Genomic DNA, 19,251 nt, shown 5'->3' with positions numbered 1-19,251 from the left:
ATGTATGAGTGTGAATGAGGGTGTATGGTTTCCCAGTACTGGGTTGCGGCTGGAAGGGCATCCGCTGTGTAAAACATATGCTGGATAAATTGGCGCTTCATTCTGTTGTGGCGACCCCTGATAAATAAAGGGACTAAGCCGACAAGAAAATGAATGAATGAATTTTAAAGTGTTCCCAAAAAACACTCCACATACATGACTGGAAGGAGCATGTTATGTGAAAGTCTGAAACTATACAGCTATAAATGCTTTAAATGGTCCTAAAATCTATGAATGTAATCATTTTACACTTATATTTCATTTATATTTAAAGAGTTAGCTAGCTCCAAAGGATAAATTATTTCCTCATCCACTTACCTGTATGCCATTCCAACTCACAAGAGGTATGAAATATGAGGCATTGCTGTCCCTTCATTGAAAGCCAATTTACCCCAAAACTCTGAGGCTTCAGAACATGCATACAGAGATCAATAAATCAATTTTAATCAAGTGGTTTAATCAAAGTCTTAAGTTGCACTGCATTTGAATCACATTCGTCAACATTTGACATTTTTATTGAAATGAATACCGACTCGAACTGACCCAAACTGCAAAACAGCATTTCTATGGATCTGCTTGTTTGATCTGACTTAAAGGAACACTCCACTTTTTTGTCCTAGAGTTAAATAGCTGAGTTTTACCATTTTTAAATCCATTCAGTCAATAGCTTTTAGATTAGCTTAGCATAAATCATTGAATCGGTTTAGACCATTAGCATCTTGCTCAAAATCAAAAAGAGTTAATTGTTTTCCTATTTACTCTCATTCTGGTGTAATAATCTTTGCTGCTGTCCCATGGTTACAGCAGGTGTAATGATATGATGCAGTGATTTTACTTCATTACCTATTTGGGGACTATTTTCAGGTGCTGCGCAATATCATAGCACCTAGTGCTGTGCAATATGACAATATACATACAGTGCATCCGGAAAGTATTCATAGCACTAAGCTTTTTCCACATTTTTTATGTTACAGCCTTATTTCAAAATGGATTAAATTCATTTATTTCCTCAAAATTCTACACACAATACCCCATAATGACAATGTGAAAACAGATTTTTTTTAAATTGTTGCAAGTTTATTAAAAATAAAAAACCTGAAAAATCACATGTACAGAAGTATTCACAGCCTTTGTGAAGCTCTAAATTGAGCTCTGGTACATTCTGTTTCCACTGATCATTCTTCAGATGTTTCAGCAGCTTCATTCACCTGCGGTAAATTCAGTTTATTGGACATGATTTGAAAGGCATACACCTGTCTATATAAGGTCCCAGGGATAACAGTGCATGTCAAAGCACAAGCCAAGCATGAAGACAAAAGGATTGTCTGTTGACCTCTAAGACAGGATTGTCTCACGGCACAAGCCTGGTGAAGGTTCCAGAAACATTTCTGCTGCTCTGAAAGTTCCAATGACCACCTCACTTGCACCTCAGAAGACAATGTTGACACGCAAAAAGTGTGTGGTGGCGTTTGATCATTAATAATATAAAAACACAACTACTAAAACGGTTAAGGCGTTTTCGAATGAGCAAAACAACATTTCAGATGTTCTACAGTGTGCTCAGCCTGCTTGTTTGTCCATTCACACACATTTTTATCAACACATTATCTCTTATAACAAAATCATAATCCCTTTTTTAATGCACATACTGGAATTTGTTCGCTAAAAGTGTTCCCATCGTGGTTTATTACACTGAAAAAAATTGCTTGGGTTTACTCCATTTTTTTACGCTAAGTGGTTGGAAACAATTTATTTGGGCTGAATTTAAACAAACAAATTAAGTTGAACATTATTAAATTTAATTTGTTTGTTTAAATTCAACACAAATAAATTGTTTTCAACAGTTTTGCATGCAACACTTTTTTCAGAGCAGAAGTTTTTATGCACATTTTCAAATCATTTCCATCAACCATGTTTTTTTTTATCCACAGTGCACATAAAAAAGGTGGATGGAAACATAGCTACTCACAGAGTTTTAAGGAAATTCATTTTTAAAGGATTTACCTTTTTTAGAGCATGATCATGGCTTTGGATGTTCACAGACAAGAGTTTAGTCCTCAATGCCAGCTTCATTTGTGTTTCACTTGTGCTTGAATTGCTGTATCCCAGCCATGTTTATAGCTCTGTTTTAATGCACGTCTAGGTCATTGATCTCCAAGCTCTGCACCACTGCATTTTCGAAAACTCTACAGCCGGGTCTGCCAAATGCACAAACTTTCTTTTCTGCTAAATTCAGCAGTGTGCCGAACGAAAGCTGCATACCCATTGTTGGGGGCACCTAATGGGTGCACAGCATCCTAATCTGATTTAGAGTCTCCTGCCATGAGCACAAAAAAATCCATCACACCATCAGCAGTGTCCTGTAAGCAATTAGATGCTTCAGTGCTACTGTAAGAAGTACAAACTCTTAAAACATGGCCTCAGCACTTTAGCCCTCAGCTTTAGGAGTGTTTACAGAGTTTTAGAAACCCAAAAGAGCATTGGATTTCATCCAAATAAACAGACATCAGATTAACAGAGCTAGTGTGAAAATATCAATAGGCCTATATACCACATTTAAGAATGCAACAAATATTTCTGCTTTAACACTCTATTGCATGCATTATGATATATCTATATAAAACAATATTGGATTGTTTTTCTTTTCTTAGAATGGCTTAACTTGAAGTGCTGTCAAGAAAAATTTGGAAAATTTTCTTTTTTTAAGGTACTTTAAGATATGTTGCCATATGGCAACAAAGTCCAACAGTGGATCTAACTTAGACATTTCAGTTCCCCTTTATATTAAGTGTCCTTAACTATGTACTTACATCAAAATAATAATTCGTTACAATATACTTATCGTCCAACATGTATTTACTGTGTACTTGCGCTTGATTAAATACCTGTAAGTACTTACATATGTAAATACACTGTTGATCATCCCTTACACCTTAACCCACCCTTAAACCTACCCATACCACCAAACCTGTCCATAACCCGACCCCTAACACAACTCAAGAGACCACAAGTGTTCTCAAATGCAATTTGAACACAGTAAGTACACGTAAGTAGGTATTATTTTATTAGTTAAGGACACTTAATATAAAGGACCGAAATTTCTAATTTAGAACTTTCCTTATAATTAATAATTTTGTTGTCTGAAATTATTTAATTGGAGTTGTAGTATTATAAGCTTTAACACAGAACTTATAAATGACACCTTATACATACTTTACAACAATTCATATTCCAACAGTTTTCATTTATTCCCAAGCGGCAACCTCCCGCTCTCCCTCGGGAAGCCAATACGGAAGTAACTAAAACTGCAATTCATCGACTCGCCTTGGGGGGCTGGCTCCAGGAAGTCCAGGTCATTTCTGACTGCAATGGGAAATTGGCCATTTTTACAGCTGATAAAAACATGCTTACAGCCTGGTACAAATGATGGCTTTGGTGCATATAGCCATGATTAACCTTCATGACAACTGTGAGGGGGGTGAATTTTTTTTATAACTAATCCGTTTCGTTTTATTAAGTTATATTAAGTCTGCATAATTAAGGGCGTGGCCACTTGAGTGACAGCTAGGTCTCGCTGCTTGCTGTCTCGTCACCTGAGCTGATTACGGCTAATTAGCCGATAAACTCAGCATATACAACGCATTTTTGTGGTGGTTAATGTTTCTTTATACAGTCAATTGCCTTTCGGGATTATTTCCTACAATTATCAGATGATATGGCATGCTGTGTGCACTTAATTGTGCTCACAAACCATTCACGTGGCCTCCGTTTCCCTGGTGAGTAAAGTTATATACTTCTATACCATCTCTCAAAATGTGTGTGTTTTATTTAAGATCATTTATCATTTATAATGTTCTTTAGAGCTGTAATGCCCTCCAGAATGTGACATATTGATTAGCTGTAGGCTATAAAACAGTCATATGAAGCGTTGTCATACAGTGTGTTATACCTGGATTTCATCAATAGTCTTGCATTTACAAACAGACTATATCTGAAGTGTTTGGAAGTAATTCGCGTTTTCCTCCTGTTGAAAAATGTCATAAGAACAATGCTTAGTGGCTCAATGTATTACAGCAGTGTTTTTAAAAGTCTAAACACTTTATTGATATATTGTACAGCCAAGCACATGTGGTCAGAACACAAACGAGTCGCATGTAATAAAGTATTAAGCGTTTCTCCCAAAGTAAGCTCTGTCTAAACCAGGTCCAAGCAAAATGCCAGCAGGTGTCTGTAGCTCCGCTCACTCTCCGCCTTTTTGCCCTTGTTTGGTATCCCGCCGTGGGTGCGATCACGCGCGAACAAAATGGCGACGGTTGGCCGCGCCTACTTTTAGCTTCATTTGCGCTCTTCAGAAACCTATGGGTGACGTCACGGATGCTACGTCCATATATTTTACAGTCTGTTTATTCCATTATTTTTAGCTCAATATTATTAAAAACAAACCTAATATTGTATTATCATGTACACAACATACAGTAAATATAAATTTTTTTTCCAGTAAATAATATAACAAATAAAAAACAAGTCTAGTATATCCAGATACATCAGAATAATGTAGCTACTAGCTAACAATGTTTATATATTATACTACTCTGTACTACGCATGTCTTATCTGCCTCTGAGCTAACTTACTTGAACTGTCTCCATCACTGCTCTTATCAAATGTCTAATCTGCATCATTCTCATGGTCACTAAAACCCATCTCATCCTCACTTTCATCTGCAGGAGGAGCCAGTTCTGTCTTTTTCTTGTTTCACTTACCACAGAACATGGTGGTGCTCGCTAATACACTGTTCCCTGTATTCATACCTATTCAAAAGTAGTATTGCTATTAAAACTAGATTTTATCCATACTTCAAATGCCATTAATATACAACTAATCAACATTATATTACTAGCATTCATGTTGTTATTGTTACAACTTAAAAGTTCACAGCTGACCTTGCTAGCTAGCTAACCCATTGCAATATTGCACGTTCCACTATTGCAGATAGTTCTATTTGGGCAAAACATACATTTGATCGATTTACAAAAAACTAATTTGATTTAGTTGAGTTGTGAATATGTCATCATAACTTACTTAGATTTTTTGGGGGGGTCTGACATAATTTGATCCTTTGTTTTTATTGACGTTTACATTTGCATTCAGCAACTACTCACAATAAACACCCCTCTGTCAGAAATCGTGACACAGAAAAACACTGCATGTCATGTGACTTAACCAAAGCACATCTTTGGCTAAACTAAGGTCTTCACTTTCTAACAAAATAATTAGAACGTTGGTCCTAAAGAAACATGGGCAGGAAAATGAACATAAATATCATGTTGCCATATGGCAGAGGTAGAGGGTTAAATTAGTTGAATCAAATTAACTTTTCTAGTCATCTAAACTTGAGCTTTCTTTTCATTTCAGCAAGTTTGCGTTGAACTCATTGATGGTTTATTCCATTAGTAAACTGTGAATAAAAGCCTAAAAGACTGTAATATGCATTACAGTCATTTAGATAAATTTTTATTGAATTTTTGATCCCTTTATGAACCTTTCTGGAGCATTATCTGTGAGTAAACAGACATTATGGAGGGTCATACTGTAAATCTCCATTGATTAAAAAAAATAATCTTAATTTGACTTGATGATGATGATTTTTATTTTAGGGTGAACTTTTAGAGTGAACCAAGCATTTACTGTGAAGGGTCGTAGTGTAAATCTACATTGATTAAAAACATATTTGATTAAAAATATCTTAATTTGTGCTGATGATGACGATTTTTGTTTTAGGGTGAACTAACCATTTATTATGTATATAAGATAAACTACTTGCATTGGACAAAATCATTATTAATATTTTTAAAAGCAAAATTCAAACAGACAATGTTGTGTTCAGCTCTAAAATGAACAAAAAACAAATTGTGCATATTAAAAACAAAGCAGAAAATAGCATACTATTGAGTCAATATATGGAGATGGAGTAATTCACCTAAATATTACAATTATGCCATCTCTTCTACCTGTTCAAGTTTGTTCTTTGTTTCCCTTCCATACACTAAAGAATAACCTAATACTGGGTCAAATATGGGCAAATTGAATGTTGGCTTTTACTCAGTGGCGTTGAAGGGGGGGGGGGTGTATGGGGGGGGGGGGGACTTTGGGAATCTTTTGGAATATGTTGCACTTAAAAAATAATTTGTATAACATTTATTTTGTTAGCTAAGTACTTAAAATTACCACATACACCACGCTCATTCCCCTTAACGCAGATTTTTTTGTCTGGTATTTAAGTAGTCAGCTGCTCGGTGGGACCTGTTTCTACTGGTAGGTGGAAGTGGGGCTGATGTCACACGGCAAGTGTTAAAAAAAATCCCACCACTGCACTGTCATCATTCAATCATTATTTTGAGAAGCTGAAGCTGATGGGGTAATAATATACAACTGTTTGGCAAAACTGCATAGTTCTAACTGATGAAGCTTAATATTTGTTTTCACAGTATAAAATGTGTGTAGTTTTGGTGAAATAAAATAACTGTAATCAATAAAATGTGTCACATTACTGTAAATACATGCAAATTATTCCAAAAAACGAAAATTGTACTAGCTTTCTAGATATGATATAGATATCTAGACATATTTATCTAGATATGAAATAACCAGTCACATCTGTTTCTGTTAGTTATATCACAGTGAGTTCATGCATCTAGCTTATTGTTTTACAGCTATATTCTACTGTAACATGCTATGTCAGTTAGCATCGGATTATAAATTGATTATAAATCGACTTTATTCACACCTAAGATAGCTGGAAAAACACATATAGACCATTTATTGTCACAGTCGTGTAAATGGTCAGTTAAAGCCTTTTTATATTTATTCAGATCTTATTTTAATAGGCGGGGGGGGGGGGGGGGGGGGGGGTCCATTTCGACCCTAGCAACGCCCCTGGTTTTACTTCAATTTAAATTATGCTATTTCACCTAATGTTTGGATTTGTCAGTATCTGACCCAATGTTGGGTTAAAACAACCACACATTATTTATACACCCATACAATTTATTCAATAGATGTCAATGGCTCTGGGGTCTACATCAGGGCAGAGTGCTCATGAACACGCACCCTATACTGACACTAAGGAGAAAAAACTGTTGAATAACATTTTTTTTATGTGTGCACTAAAGTATTTTTTTGGCTTCAGAATATTTAGTTTAAACCACTGAAGACACGTGGGCGGTGGTTTTCATGATGTTTCTGGACTTTGAACTTGTCTGGACCATTGACATAATGAGAGAGCTCTCAGAAAGCGAAATTCAAACAGATAATCTTGTGTTCAACTCTAAAATGTGTTTAATTTCTTAACTGACAACCCAATTGTGTAACACTAATACATGATATTTAGTTTTTGAGATAAGTTCAGTTTTAGACATTATTTTAAATGTACTGAATGAGCAGAAACATAAGCTACACAATATTACTACATCCGTTAAAGTGTTGTTGTTGAGAATAACAGCACATTGCACAAAGCTTTGATCAATCAATAAAACAGCTGTTTTTCTGGTGCTATCTTTATTATTATTATTATTATTATTATTATTATTATTATTATTATTATTATTATTTGCACAAGAAGCTTGCATTTTTTTAAATTTTTTAAGGCATAGTTCACCCAAAACATTCAACAATAACTCACGCCTCAAGTGGTTATAAACCACAATGAGTTTCTTTCTCCTTCTGAACACAAAAGACAATTTTTGAAGAAAACTCAAACCTGTAACCATTGACATCCATTGTAGGAAAAACAAAATATGTAAGTCAATGGTTACAGGTTTCCAGCTTTCCTCAAAATATCTTCTTTTGTGTTTAACAGAAGAAGAAAGTCAAACAGTTTTGGAATAAGTGAAGGGAGTAAATGATGAAAGAGTTTTCATTTTTTAGTGAACTGTCCTTTTAAATGACCAATCATTTACTAACTACCATTAAATATTCATATTTATTTCGCAATATTTTCAATATTGATTGGATTTGATTTTGAATTCTTATTCTCTCCCTAACACTTAATACGAGCTCATTACACAAATACATAACTGTGTTCTCAAACCAAAATATAAATCCAAGCAAGGCTTTTACATCGCAAATGAATTTTGGTCATTCAAAGCAATCAAAAACAGGTCACAATGCCTATCCGTTTCATTCTGAATAAGTACCATCTCTCATCTATTGTGATTACAGTCATTAATCAGTCGACCTGTATTAAGAGATGCTTCGCGAAAAAATACACAAGGCAAGGGTGAAGTGAAACAAACAAGAGCAGGAGAGAGGTTTCTGTTGCCAGGCTCCAGGAAGGCTGTGATGCACTGATGTCATCTTGGTGCAATCATTCATTTGCTGTACAAGTTCGTGATCAGACTGGTAACTTACCTTTCAAGGTGAGCTGGTATGGCAGTCAGAAGATGTTCATCTGGACGACGAATAATCTCACGGACCGGTGTTATATATCCTTTCGCAATGTTATTTATTTTTTGTTGCAGTATAATAAATACAAGTCCAAAGTGTCCCTTTTTTATCCCCGTTTCAAGAAGTCGTTTATCAATAGTGCTGGAGGAAATAAATCACCGGTAAAAACCTTTCATGCGGACACGGTGTCGATTATACTGCATTTTGCCAGCTGATATCATTCGAATGCGAAAAGAATAAAGCGAAAATATACGTAGAGACAGACTGTTGATGTGTAAGCACTATAATGCACTTGCTTTCTCCTCATCTGCGGTCTTTATATGGGTGCGCTGCTCGAGTTCCCCTGGGTCCTAAAGAGCGCGAAGAACAGGACATTTTTGTTTTGTTTGTGCACCACACTACCTGACAAAAGTCTTGTCGTCGATCATAGCTGTAAGAGCAACAAATAATAACTTGACTTCTAGTTTATCATTTGGAAAAGTGGCAGCTCTACTAAAAAAACAGCTTAAACCAGCCTAAGCTGGTTGGCTGGTTTTAGCTGGTTGACCAGTCTGGTTTTAGAGGGGTTTTGCCCATTTCCAGGCTGATTACCAGCCTGGTCTTAGCTGGTCAGACTGGAAAATGACCAGCTAAAACAAGCTTGACCAGCCTGGTTTAAGCTGGACATAGGTGGTTTTGGCTGGGCTCCCAGCCTGGCTAAGCTGGTCAAGCTGGTTTTAGCTGGTCATCTCCCAGCCTGACCAGCTAAGACCAGTCTGGAAATGGCTGGAAACCAGCCTGGAAGAGCCCAAAACCCTTCTAAAACTGGTTTAGGCTGTTTTTTTCAGTATGGAGAAGGTAGATTTTTTCAGATGAATCATCTGTTGAACTGCATCCCATTCATCACAAATGCTGCAGAAGACCTATTGGGACCCGCATGGACCCAAGATTCTTACAAAAATCTGTCAAGTTTGGTAAAATAATGGTTTGGGGTTACATTCAGAATGGGGGAGATCTGCAAACTGAATGGCATCAGCAGCCTGAGGTATCAAGACATTTGTGCTGCCCATTACAATCCACTGGAGAGGGCAAATTCTTCAGCAGGATAGCACTCCTTCTCATACTTCAACCTCCACATCAAAGTTCCCCAAAAGCAAGGAAGGTCAAGGTGTTCAAGGATTGGCCAGCCCAGTCACCAGAAATCAACATTATTGAGCATGTCTGGGTTAAGATGGAGGAGGCATTGAAGATGAATCCAAAGAATCTTGATGAACTCTGGCAGTCCTGTAAGAACGCTTTCTTTGCCATTCCAGATGACTTTAGTAATAAGTAGTTTGAGTCATCGCAGAGATGTATGGATTCAGTCCTCCAAGCTCATGGGAGTCATACACAATATTCATTCTTTTTCCACTTCACCATGACTTTATATTCTATTCTGTACATTATTTCTGTTAAGTGACGAGACTTTTGTCTAAGCAAAATCAGACCTTATTGTCCTAATTAAATAATAAAAAATCCCTATCAACAGCCAAACAAGAAACATGTCAATCCATACTAGAAACATGTTAACCTATAGATAGTTATGACTGTTTCAAACCTCTTAAAGTTACTTCAGTTATTTAAACTTTTAAACAACTTCAAGCAGTCTAGGCTTTCTCATGAGACCATAAAGTTTTTCTACTAACTTTACTTTTGTAGTTTTTATTTGCTGTCTTTTTCTTACATCACTCAATCATGTTTTGTATCTTAATGCAATCTCTACATTTTAAATTATTTGTTTTTTTTAAATGAGTTCACAACTAAAAATAATAAAATAAACTAGTTCATTTTTATAACTAAATCCTGACCTGATTTTACTGCTGGACAACCCTATGATTGGGGTGGGGGACTGTAAGGAAATCATACAGTTTTAACCCAAGAATGGCCAGCCTGTCAGATGAAGAAGAGCCGGAGTCAGTGATTCAATTAAAAAGAAAGTTTGTTGAAGATAGTTCGCAGTTTCATCAGCAGAAGCCAGCTTCAACATTCTCTATGAGTTTGTAGGCTGCTCTGCTTACAATCTCAAAACCACAACAATTATACTCCACATAATGTCATTAGGGCGTCAAGGTGGAACAGTGGGTAGCACAATTGCCCCAATTGCAAAAAGGTCGCTGGTTCAAGCTCCGGCTGGGTCATGCCACCTGACCCAGCGCCAGTGTAGTGTATGTGTGTGAATAAGAGTGTGTGGGTGTTTCCCAGTACTGGTTTGCAGCTGGAAGGGCATCCGCTGTGTAAAACATATGCTGGAGAAGTTGGCGGTTCATTCTGCTGTGGCAACCCCTGGTTAAAACACAGATAGAAAGTTTTCTTATGTGTGCGTGTCTACAATTCTGAATGATATCTCAATATGTCAAGCATACAACGTCAGAGAGCCACTAAGCTGTTTAGAGCTGACCCCAGACCTGTGAAATGGTCCACAAAGGAATAGAACACACACACACTCAAACTACAATCTGTTTCATACCCAAGGCTGAGTGTACTCTCAGCCGTCTTTATCAAAACTGGTTAAAAAATGGTACAACCTACATCCAAACTGGCAGCTTACATTCAGAATTCAACCAAATGAACCAGAATTCTGGGCCACAGTTTGCTTTTGTTCTGGCCCAAATCTGGCCCACTTACATCCAAACCACAACCTGAATGAAATGATGGCTCTAGGGTGGTCCGTTCCTGCTTGCCAGATCTGGGCCACAAATTAGCTTTATTACTACCCATATCTGCAATGTCAAAGAGCCATGGTTTGACCCCTATAATTATCAAATAATCACTGTGCTTTATCTTTACCAAAATGACGTATCATATGTTTTAGGAAAACAGTACCATACTTGCCACATCATACCTCACACCTTCTTTAGCCAGAGATACTCGCCCATATTTGCCATTTCTCATCTGGGCTACTATAGGCTCACAGCCACATGAGCCAGGGCTTACTGTGCCGAATATTTGCCAAAAGTGGCCCACATATGTTTTAAGATATTTGGGCCACATTTGCTACATCTTCTCTGGGCCACTTTAGGTTAACAGCCACATTAGCCGGAGTTTACTATGCCGAATATTTGCCAAAAGTGGTCCACATGTGTTTTAAGATAACTGGGCCACATTTGCCATATCTTCTCTGGGCCATTTTAGGCTCAAAGCCACATTAGCCAGAGCTTACTGTGCCAAATATTTGCCAAAAGTGGCCCACATTTGTTTTAGAATAACTGGGCCACATTTGCCATAACTTCTATTTGCCATAACTTCTTCCACATTAGCCAGAGCTTACTGTGCCGAATATTCGATAAAAAAGTGGCCCACATATGTTTAAAGATAACTGGGCCACATTTTCCATATCTTCTCTGGGCCACGATAGACTAGGAGCCACATTAGCCAGAGCTTACTGTGCCGAATTTTCGGCAAAAGTGGCCCACATATGTTTTAAGATAACTGGGCCACATTTTGCATATCTTCTCTGGGCCACGATAGACTAAGAGCCACATTAGCCAGAGTTTACTGTGTCGAAGATTTGCCAAATGTGGCCCACATATGCCCTAAGATAACTGGGTCACATTTGCACCTACACCACTTTGGGTTTAGACCCAGATTACCCTTAAATGACTATTTACCAACTGTGGCCCACATTTATCCTCCCTAATTTGGACAAAATTTATCATTTTCCACATGGGCAACATTAGGCTCACATTCAGATTACATTTTGCCATAAGTGCCAAACCTTTGCCTTAAACGGCCATTTATGAATTTGAATCTTTGGCCCCCTTTTGTCATTGTACAGGTGGACCACTTCAGGCTCACATTCATTTTGTCTGGGCGAAGGAAGACCACCAGCGCCGCATAAATGCCTAAAGTGGCCCACATTCGTGTGCTATCTGGGAATGACCATAAGAACGTTACATGTTCCTTACACACACGATCGTTTTGTGTTGAGTAATGAACGAATTAAGTTAACTTATTAGTTTTTACAAATTTAATTGGATAAAACCATTAAGTTTTACCACCGAAAAGCTAAAGAATTGCTTTGTTTTAGCTCATTTTTAATAAGTAGTTTGAACAAACAGTAAACATTCTTTGTGTATGGTAATTGTAACAGTTACACCTTCCTTATCAAACACTGAAGATCGTTTTTGCTGCCAACAAAAGAACAAAAAGCGTTTTTAAATTGTATTTTTAATTTGTTATTGAAAAATGAAACTGTAAAATGGACCACATCATGTTATGTGATGAGCTGTTTTTCTTTTTTTAAAACGTTCACTAACTGTCAACTGCAACACTGCCATCCTGTGTTTCAAAAGTAGAAGACAACTGGAATGTAGCTGCATAAAGGCAAAGGCAGAACTGAAATTCATTCTGTCATTTTCCTTGAAAACACCCATACATTCTAACATTCAAAATACACATATGGCCAATTTAATTCATTCATTCATTTCCCTTCGGTTTAGTCCCTTTATTCATCAGGGGTCTGTTCCAGCATATGTTTTACACAGCGGATGCCCTTCCAGCTGCAACCCAGTACTGGGAAACATCCATACACACTCATTCACACTCATATACTACAGCCAATTTAGTTTATTCAATTCACCTATAGCGCATATCTTTGGACTGTGGGGGAAACCGGACCACCCAGAGGAAACCCACGTCAACATGGGGAGAACATGCAAACTCCACACAGAAACGCCAACTGACCCAGCCAGGACTTGAAAGAACTTGAAAGAACTGTTTTTTTTTTTTTTATTATTTATTTATTTATTTATACTTAGTTATTTATTTATTCTTAGTTATTTATTGTGACATAGCCCACTGTGAAACCCACATTAGCCTGCTCTAATTTTACTCTAGAAGGAAAAAAACATTAATTTTAAGATTAAAATATTAATAGTAAGCCAACTTTCCCCCTCGTTTTATAAAGATATTCATGAAGAATTTAACAAAAATATTCCTGATCATTCCTGAATTTAGTGTCTAGATATTCTTTGAAAAACAAAAACATCGCTTTTTGGCTTTTTAACTTGTTTTAATTTTGCAAACTGTAATTTCACAAATGACTAATCGTTTAAGTGTTAAGCTTAGTTTCATCATACAAAAAATTCCTAAAGCCTTACTCATCTACCCTAGGGCCGTGAACACGAGATTTTGTATACATTTATAAGCTTGGCTGGATGTTTTTTTTGAGGCATTTTACTTTACAACTCTACACTGAAAAAAATATTCAAAGATGATTTCTTGGATTTACTCAATTTGTTTATGTTAAGTGGTTGTAAACAATTTATTTGGGCTGAATTTAAACAAACAAATTAAGTTGAAGATTGCTCAATTTAATTTGTTTGTTTAAATTCAACACAAATAAATTGTTTGCAACAGTTTTGCATGCAACACTTTTTTCAGTGTAGGAGAATCAAGAATCACCATACATGATGATCCAATATAAGAATAAGACAAAAGACTTAATGCCTCGTAATGTAATGCCACTGTAATGACTGTAATGCCACGCCAGCAGAGGGAGTCCTCTCCCGACTCTGGATTGAATATTGAAAAGTTGAATATTCTTGAATTTATATATATTTAAATCTGTTAAAAATAGTTTTAAATTAAAAACTGAAGCCTAAAGGCAAATAACAAACTGGCCAGATGATAGATGATAATAAATTTGTATTTTAAAAATAAGTATTTTTCATATTTCTTTATTCTAAGAATTTAAATGTCTAAGCTCTAATTCTAAGTATTTTCATTATTTATAAAACTGTAATATAAAACGTATAGTTTAAATGCACATTTGTAAATAAATGGTTAAAATAGTACAATACTATGGTAAGCAATTTGACAAAATGGTAGGAAAAATTTTGGTACAACGAAAAGTGTGGTTATGATAACTATCCGACAAGATAATCCATCAAAAACAAGTTCCTCATATGTCACAAAAATGCAATGTTTATACCTCATAATTAAATAGAAAATGAGGCAAATAACTGCAAAGGGTTCAGTTTATCCAGAAAAAAAACCCCACCCCTGATTTAGATATAAAATATATAGTACAAATGATTAATCTATGTAAAATGGTTTTGTTTCTATGTATGTTCATGTGTTACATATACATATTAAATACATAACACACACACACACACACACACACACACACACACACATTATGTATTATGTCAAAACAAACATTTATTGTGGACGCGATTAATCACGGCTAGAAGTATAGCCACCCTTTATTTTTAGACCTGGTCATCTCAAATCCTTCTTCTATTTCTTATTGGAACAACCTCTTTGATGATATTAAATAGTCGTATGTCTGGTCACTCCCCCAGAAATTTTTTTTAACAAATAAAATTAAAGAAATTTCTTTTAAAAGTATTCACAGGTTTTATCCAGTTAAACAATTTTTACAAAAATTCAAAAATGATATTGACATCTCTTGCTCTTTCTGTGAGACTTCTTCTGAATCTGTTGCTCACTTGTTTTGGGAGTGTCCCTTTGTTAAATCGTTTTGGTCTGATGTTAATTCTCCAATTGTCCAAAACGTTTGGACAATCACCAAACGTGGTGATTTTTCTTTAACCTATAAACATGTTGTTGTGTGGTTTTATTTTAAAGGAAAACACTTCCATAATTCATCTTTTTGCATAAACCTCATTTTATTTATTGGAAAGTTTTTTATACACAAATGCAAATATACTCAATGTAAGCCAAATTTTTTATTTTTTAAACGAGAACTGACACTTTATTTAAAAACCATCACACACTCTCACAACAAGAAAGCTATTAAAACTTATAAAAAATGTGCCTTATTTAATATTCTGCAATAATTTGTTTTATGTCATGTGCCCTCAAGTATTTTTCCCTTTTTTTTAGTTTTTTGTTTGTTTCATTTTCTTTCTCATTGTCTTTCTGTGCTTTACCTATATTATATTTGTTATAAAATTCTTATAATTCTCTTGTCCCAAAAAGTAATATTTATATTGATTGTACCATATTTCTTTTAGTTCTGTATTTGTTGTAATGCACTGTTATTATTGCAATAAAAAAATAAATAAATAAAAAATAGAAGTATAGCCACGTGACCATAACTACTGTAGAGCCTCCATGCCTGTAGGAGCAGTAATGCGTTTCTGCATCCAGACGTTGGCGCACAGTCGAGCTGAATCGTACCTGTTTCACAGGAAGCAGGACTGGGACTACACTCAACTGTACAACAGGCAGCAAAAAACGTCTTCAGGCTGGGAAACGAAACGCTACCACGGAGAAGAAAACTCCATCCACCCAGGGGGAAAGTCGAGAAGGAGGGGAGGCCCTGCAACACCGGAGGTAATCAGGGCGCAGTTCTGGAGCTCACTCAGAGCTTTTTAATGTCTTTTTAACTTAAAAGGCCGCACTGACAGCTAGTCGCGGCATATGTACCATGCTAGCGACGAGACACAGCTAACTTGAACGCTGTCAGCATCGTATACGAAGCTAGTTCACGCTGCTTTCACTCTTTACAGCGTAATCGTGCACGCTAGTTTCAGTTTGAGGAGCCGCGTCACGTTGGCGGCTTTCAGTGTTGATGTTAGCGCTAATGCGCACTTGCTCAGCTATTTGCTTTTACCGCATCACGGGAGTAAAGCTGCGCGGCTTGAAGGGTTTAAACGCCTTCAGTTGTGAGCACAGAGCGGGCTGAGGTTGGTGAAACCTCCGAGGAGCGCGAATAAAACCCGGTGAAGACATCAGGCCCGTCTGTGTGTGTGTGTGTAAATGTCGCTATCTAGCAGCATCGCTAGCGGACTGCCTGACAGCAGCTGTGACACCTAATAGACTTAGTTTAAGCGTGGGGTGACTTAGATACTGTGTAAATGCATTCGACTTAGTTGTAAACTTTTGTTCACAAGAATAACTCTAACGTGTCCCAAAATAACACAAGTTCCCTAAAGTGAAACGGCTGTAATCGTTTACTGGTCGTCGTGTCGATTCAAACCGGTGTGACTCAAAAGGAGATGTGGGAATGGGAGCAGTTCGATGGTGAGTAGTTAATAATGTGAGCACTGTCTATTTAGGGCTCAAAATCACTTTCGTATTACACGTACTACAGAAACATGTTCTAGCACTTCAGTCTTGTCTCATGTGTGTTGAAACTATTGGATTTTAAAGGGTTAGTTTGCTCAAAAGATGTGCATGGTCCCCAGTAACTCATTGTTATGTCATAGCCATCCTCTAAAACAGTGGTTCCCAACCTTTTTTGCACGAGACCCCCTTTTCCCCAGGAAAATATTGTAAGGCCCCTCTTAACATTTAATGATATTATCGCTCATTTAAGTTTGCAGTAAGGATGACAAAAACATTTTTTTTTTCAAACAAATAGTATGTTTATTACTTTATCAAGATATGTTTATGTACAAATAATAGCCTAATGTAAAATATAAAAGCAAAACATCAGTAGACTATTTGTACCTGAAAAACGTAAGCCTTTGGCCTTTAAATTGGCCCTATGTTAGTTGCCAATTAGTTGCCCTCATCTCATTTTGGGTGTGTGTCAATTCTTTTGCTTTGCACTCAAAAAATGCTGTGGGCTTGTGGTATTGGGGATGAGTCATCTGCAAATGTCTTATTAATTTGGACGGCCTCATGCTTCGTTAGCAAGAACTTTGGTGCAGATAATACACTGTGGCTGGGTCAGGGACTCTTTGCTTCGGGAAAATTGAATAAAACCATTGTTAAAGTAACTATCTTGGTATTTCGTGTTTATGGTATTGCTAGCGCTGCCACCCAAAATGTATTGAGCTAAAGTTGTTTTTATATTCCCACATTCGTTCATTAAATGTCTATATTGTTTATCAGGCTAATTTGAATATTTGGTCAGAATTAGCATGCAAGTATGAGTTCAAAACAACATTAGCACTATTTAATTGACTGCAAACAATGCTGTACTTTGATAATCATTGGCTGATAATATGATTTCCCTATTTAGAATTTGCGAAGAAAACTTTTCTGAAATTAAATTATTAAGGAGACCGTATGAATATCTGAATATAAAACCAACTTTACCTCTATCCAGTGGAGCATCCTCACTTGGGTCCATTGTGCTTGGGTCATTAGTATTAGCTGATGAAGACGAATCAATTCAGAGAAATTTGTCAATTTATTTTTTTTTTTTGGTTAGTCGGGATTAAATTAACTAAGGCAACATGATCTTTCTCCTAATTGTCCGCTGCTAAAAAAAATGTTAAAATATCATGCAACCCCCCCACAGAGCTCACGGAGGTCCCCTTGTGGGCCTGAACCCCCTTGTTGGGATCCGCTGCTCTAAAATATGTTTTATAAATGCATTAAATCTGGAGTTTATTCTTCAATGCTTAAGTACGCTTGTTTTTGCGATTTGTTTTAGAACCTATGGGAATCCTATTTTTAGCGTATGGAAAAATCACTAGGAATAAACGGCAGAAAACGGTCAAACTACTAGCTCTACAAACAAGTGTTTGCATGATTATACAGACAAAGTAGAATAATATAATAAGAAAATATCAGTTTGCAGCATCAAAACGAGCTGTTTTTAATGTCTAAAACTGAATGGAAGTGAATGAGAGCCGAAGTCTCAAGCCAAAAGGATTCAATTGGCTGCATCCGATCGTACGTGGAGAATAAGGTGAATATAAAGCACTTCAATCCTGTTCATACTGATCTTTGAGATCATTTTACCCTAATGTCATTCCAAATGTATAAACGATCCATTCATGTGTGAAAGGCAAATATTGATAAAGCAGATATTTGAATAAAACATTAGTGCTCCACTCAAAATGCAAATAAATATGGTTCAATGTAAATGTGCACTACTTTTGAAACTTTAAAAAAGTTCACTGCAACAGTAAAACATCAAATATGAGGACAAAGAAATGAACCGAAGCATAAATGTATGTTGACATAAGAGCTAACCGTATTGCTGTTTGCTTGTCGAGCATTTAGGGTTGAGTTTCTGTTTATCAGTTTTGATGTGCTTGAATTGTGCATTGATTTGTGTATATGAGAAAAACTACAAATAAATCTTTTCATTATATAAACTGATTGTCTCAATAGAAGACCGTAGTTAGTAATTACAAAAATAGCAATTTAGCATCAAATATTCCCATATAATAGCGATGCCTGATTATATGGATGGGTTACTGAAATATTTCAGGATTATCGTTCTGGCTAGCCTACAGCTTCATTTTAGTTCAAATTAATTTTCAATTAAAATTGAAAAACAAACAAAAAGCTTGAATTTTTTTTATTTTTTTTATTATTATTTTTATTTTTTTTTAATTTTTAAAAAAAAATTTTGATCATTGAATCCATGTTTTATTTTTATTTATTTGTTTATTTTAGTAATAGGGCTGGGCGATTTGGCCTAAAATCAAAATCTTGATTAATTGAAAGTTTTATCTCAATCACGAATAATAAACGATTATATTTATTTTATTTTTTTACCCTCATGGTTCACTGTTTTTGTACAGTAAATATGCTCACATATAACACATTTTTTAATCTTTTGAGATTTTAGAATGAAGGGTGCATTACTTGACTTTAAAATTAAGGAAACACACACTATCCACTATCTATGATTATTTATTGAACATCAACGTTGAACAACTGAAATTATAACACACATTGCCTACAACCACAGTTACTTTTTTCTTATAAAAAAAAAAAGTGAAAATAAATAACTTGCACTTTTGGAAACAAAAGTTATTTTCAATGTTTTTCATATTAAAAGTAGAAAATAATCATTATCTCTTCTCTTCTAA

General features: G+C 36.0%; 2 protein-coding genes across 4 annotated transcripts in view; one reads left to right on the top strand and one right to left on the bottom strand.

Moving 5' to 3' along the window:
* LOC130240040 (synapse differentiation-inducing gene protein 1) overlaps positions 1-8,746 on the bottom strand; it is a 60,674-nt gene extending 51,928 nt beyond the window's left edge. Inside the window, exon 1 of the mRNA XM_056471454.1 lies at positions 8,447-8,746. The gene's annotated coding sequence lies outside the window, so the exon portion shown is untranslated. The remainder of the gene's footprint in view (positions 1-8,446) is intronic.
* A 6,903-nt stretch (positions 8,747-15,649) lies between these two features.
* The window catches only part of LOC130239699 (cullin-9), a 78,135-nt gene continuing 74,533 nt past the window's right edge, over positions 15,650-19,251 (top strand). For all 3 annotated transcript variants that reach the window (XM_056471000.1, XM_056471001.1, XM_056470999.1), the window contains exon 1: positions 15,650-15,805. The gene's annotated coding sequence lies outside the window, so the exon portion shown is untranslated. The remainder of the gene's footprint in view (positions 15,806-19,251) is intronic.

The sequence above is a fragment of the Danio aesculapii genome, chromosome 13 (assembly GCF_903798145.1).
Source record: "Danio aesculapii chromosome 13, fDanAes4.1, whole genome shotgun sequence".
Lineage (NCBI taxonomy): Eukaryota > Metazoa > Chordata > Actinopteri > Cypriniformes > Danionidae > Danio > Danio aesculapii.
This window is presented reverse-complemented; position numbering and strand designations above follow the sequence as displayed.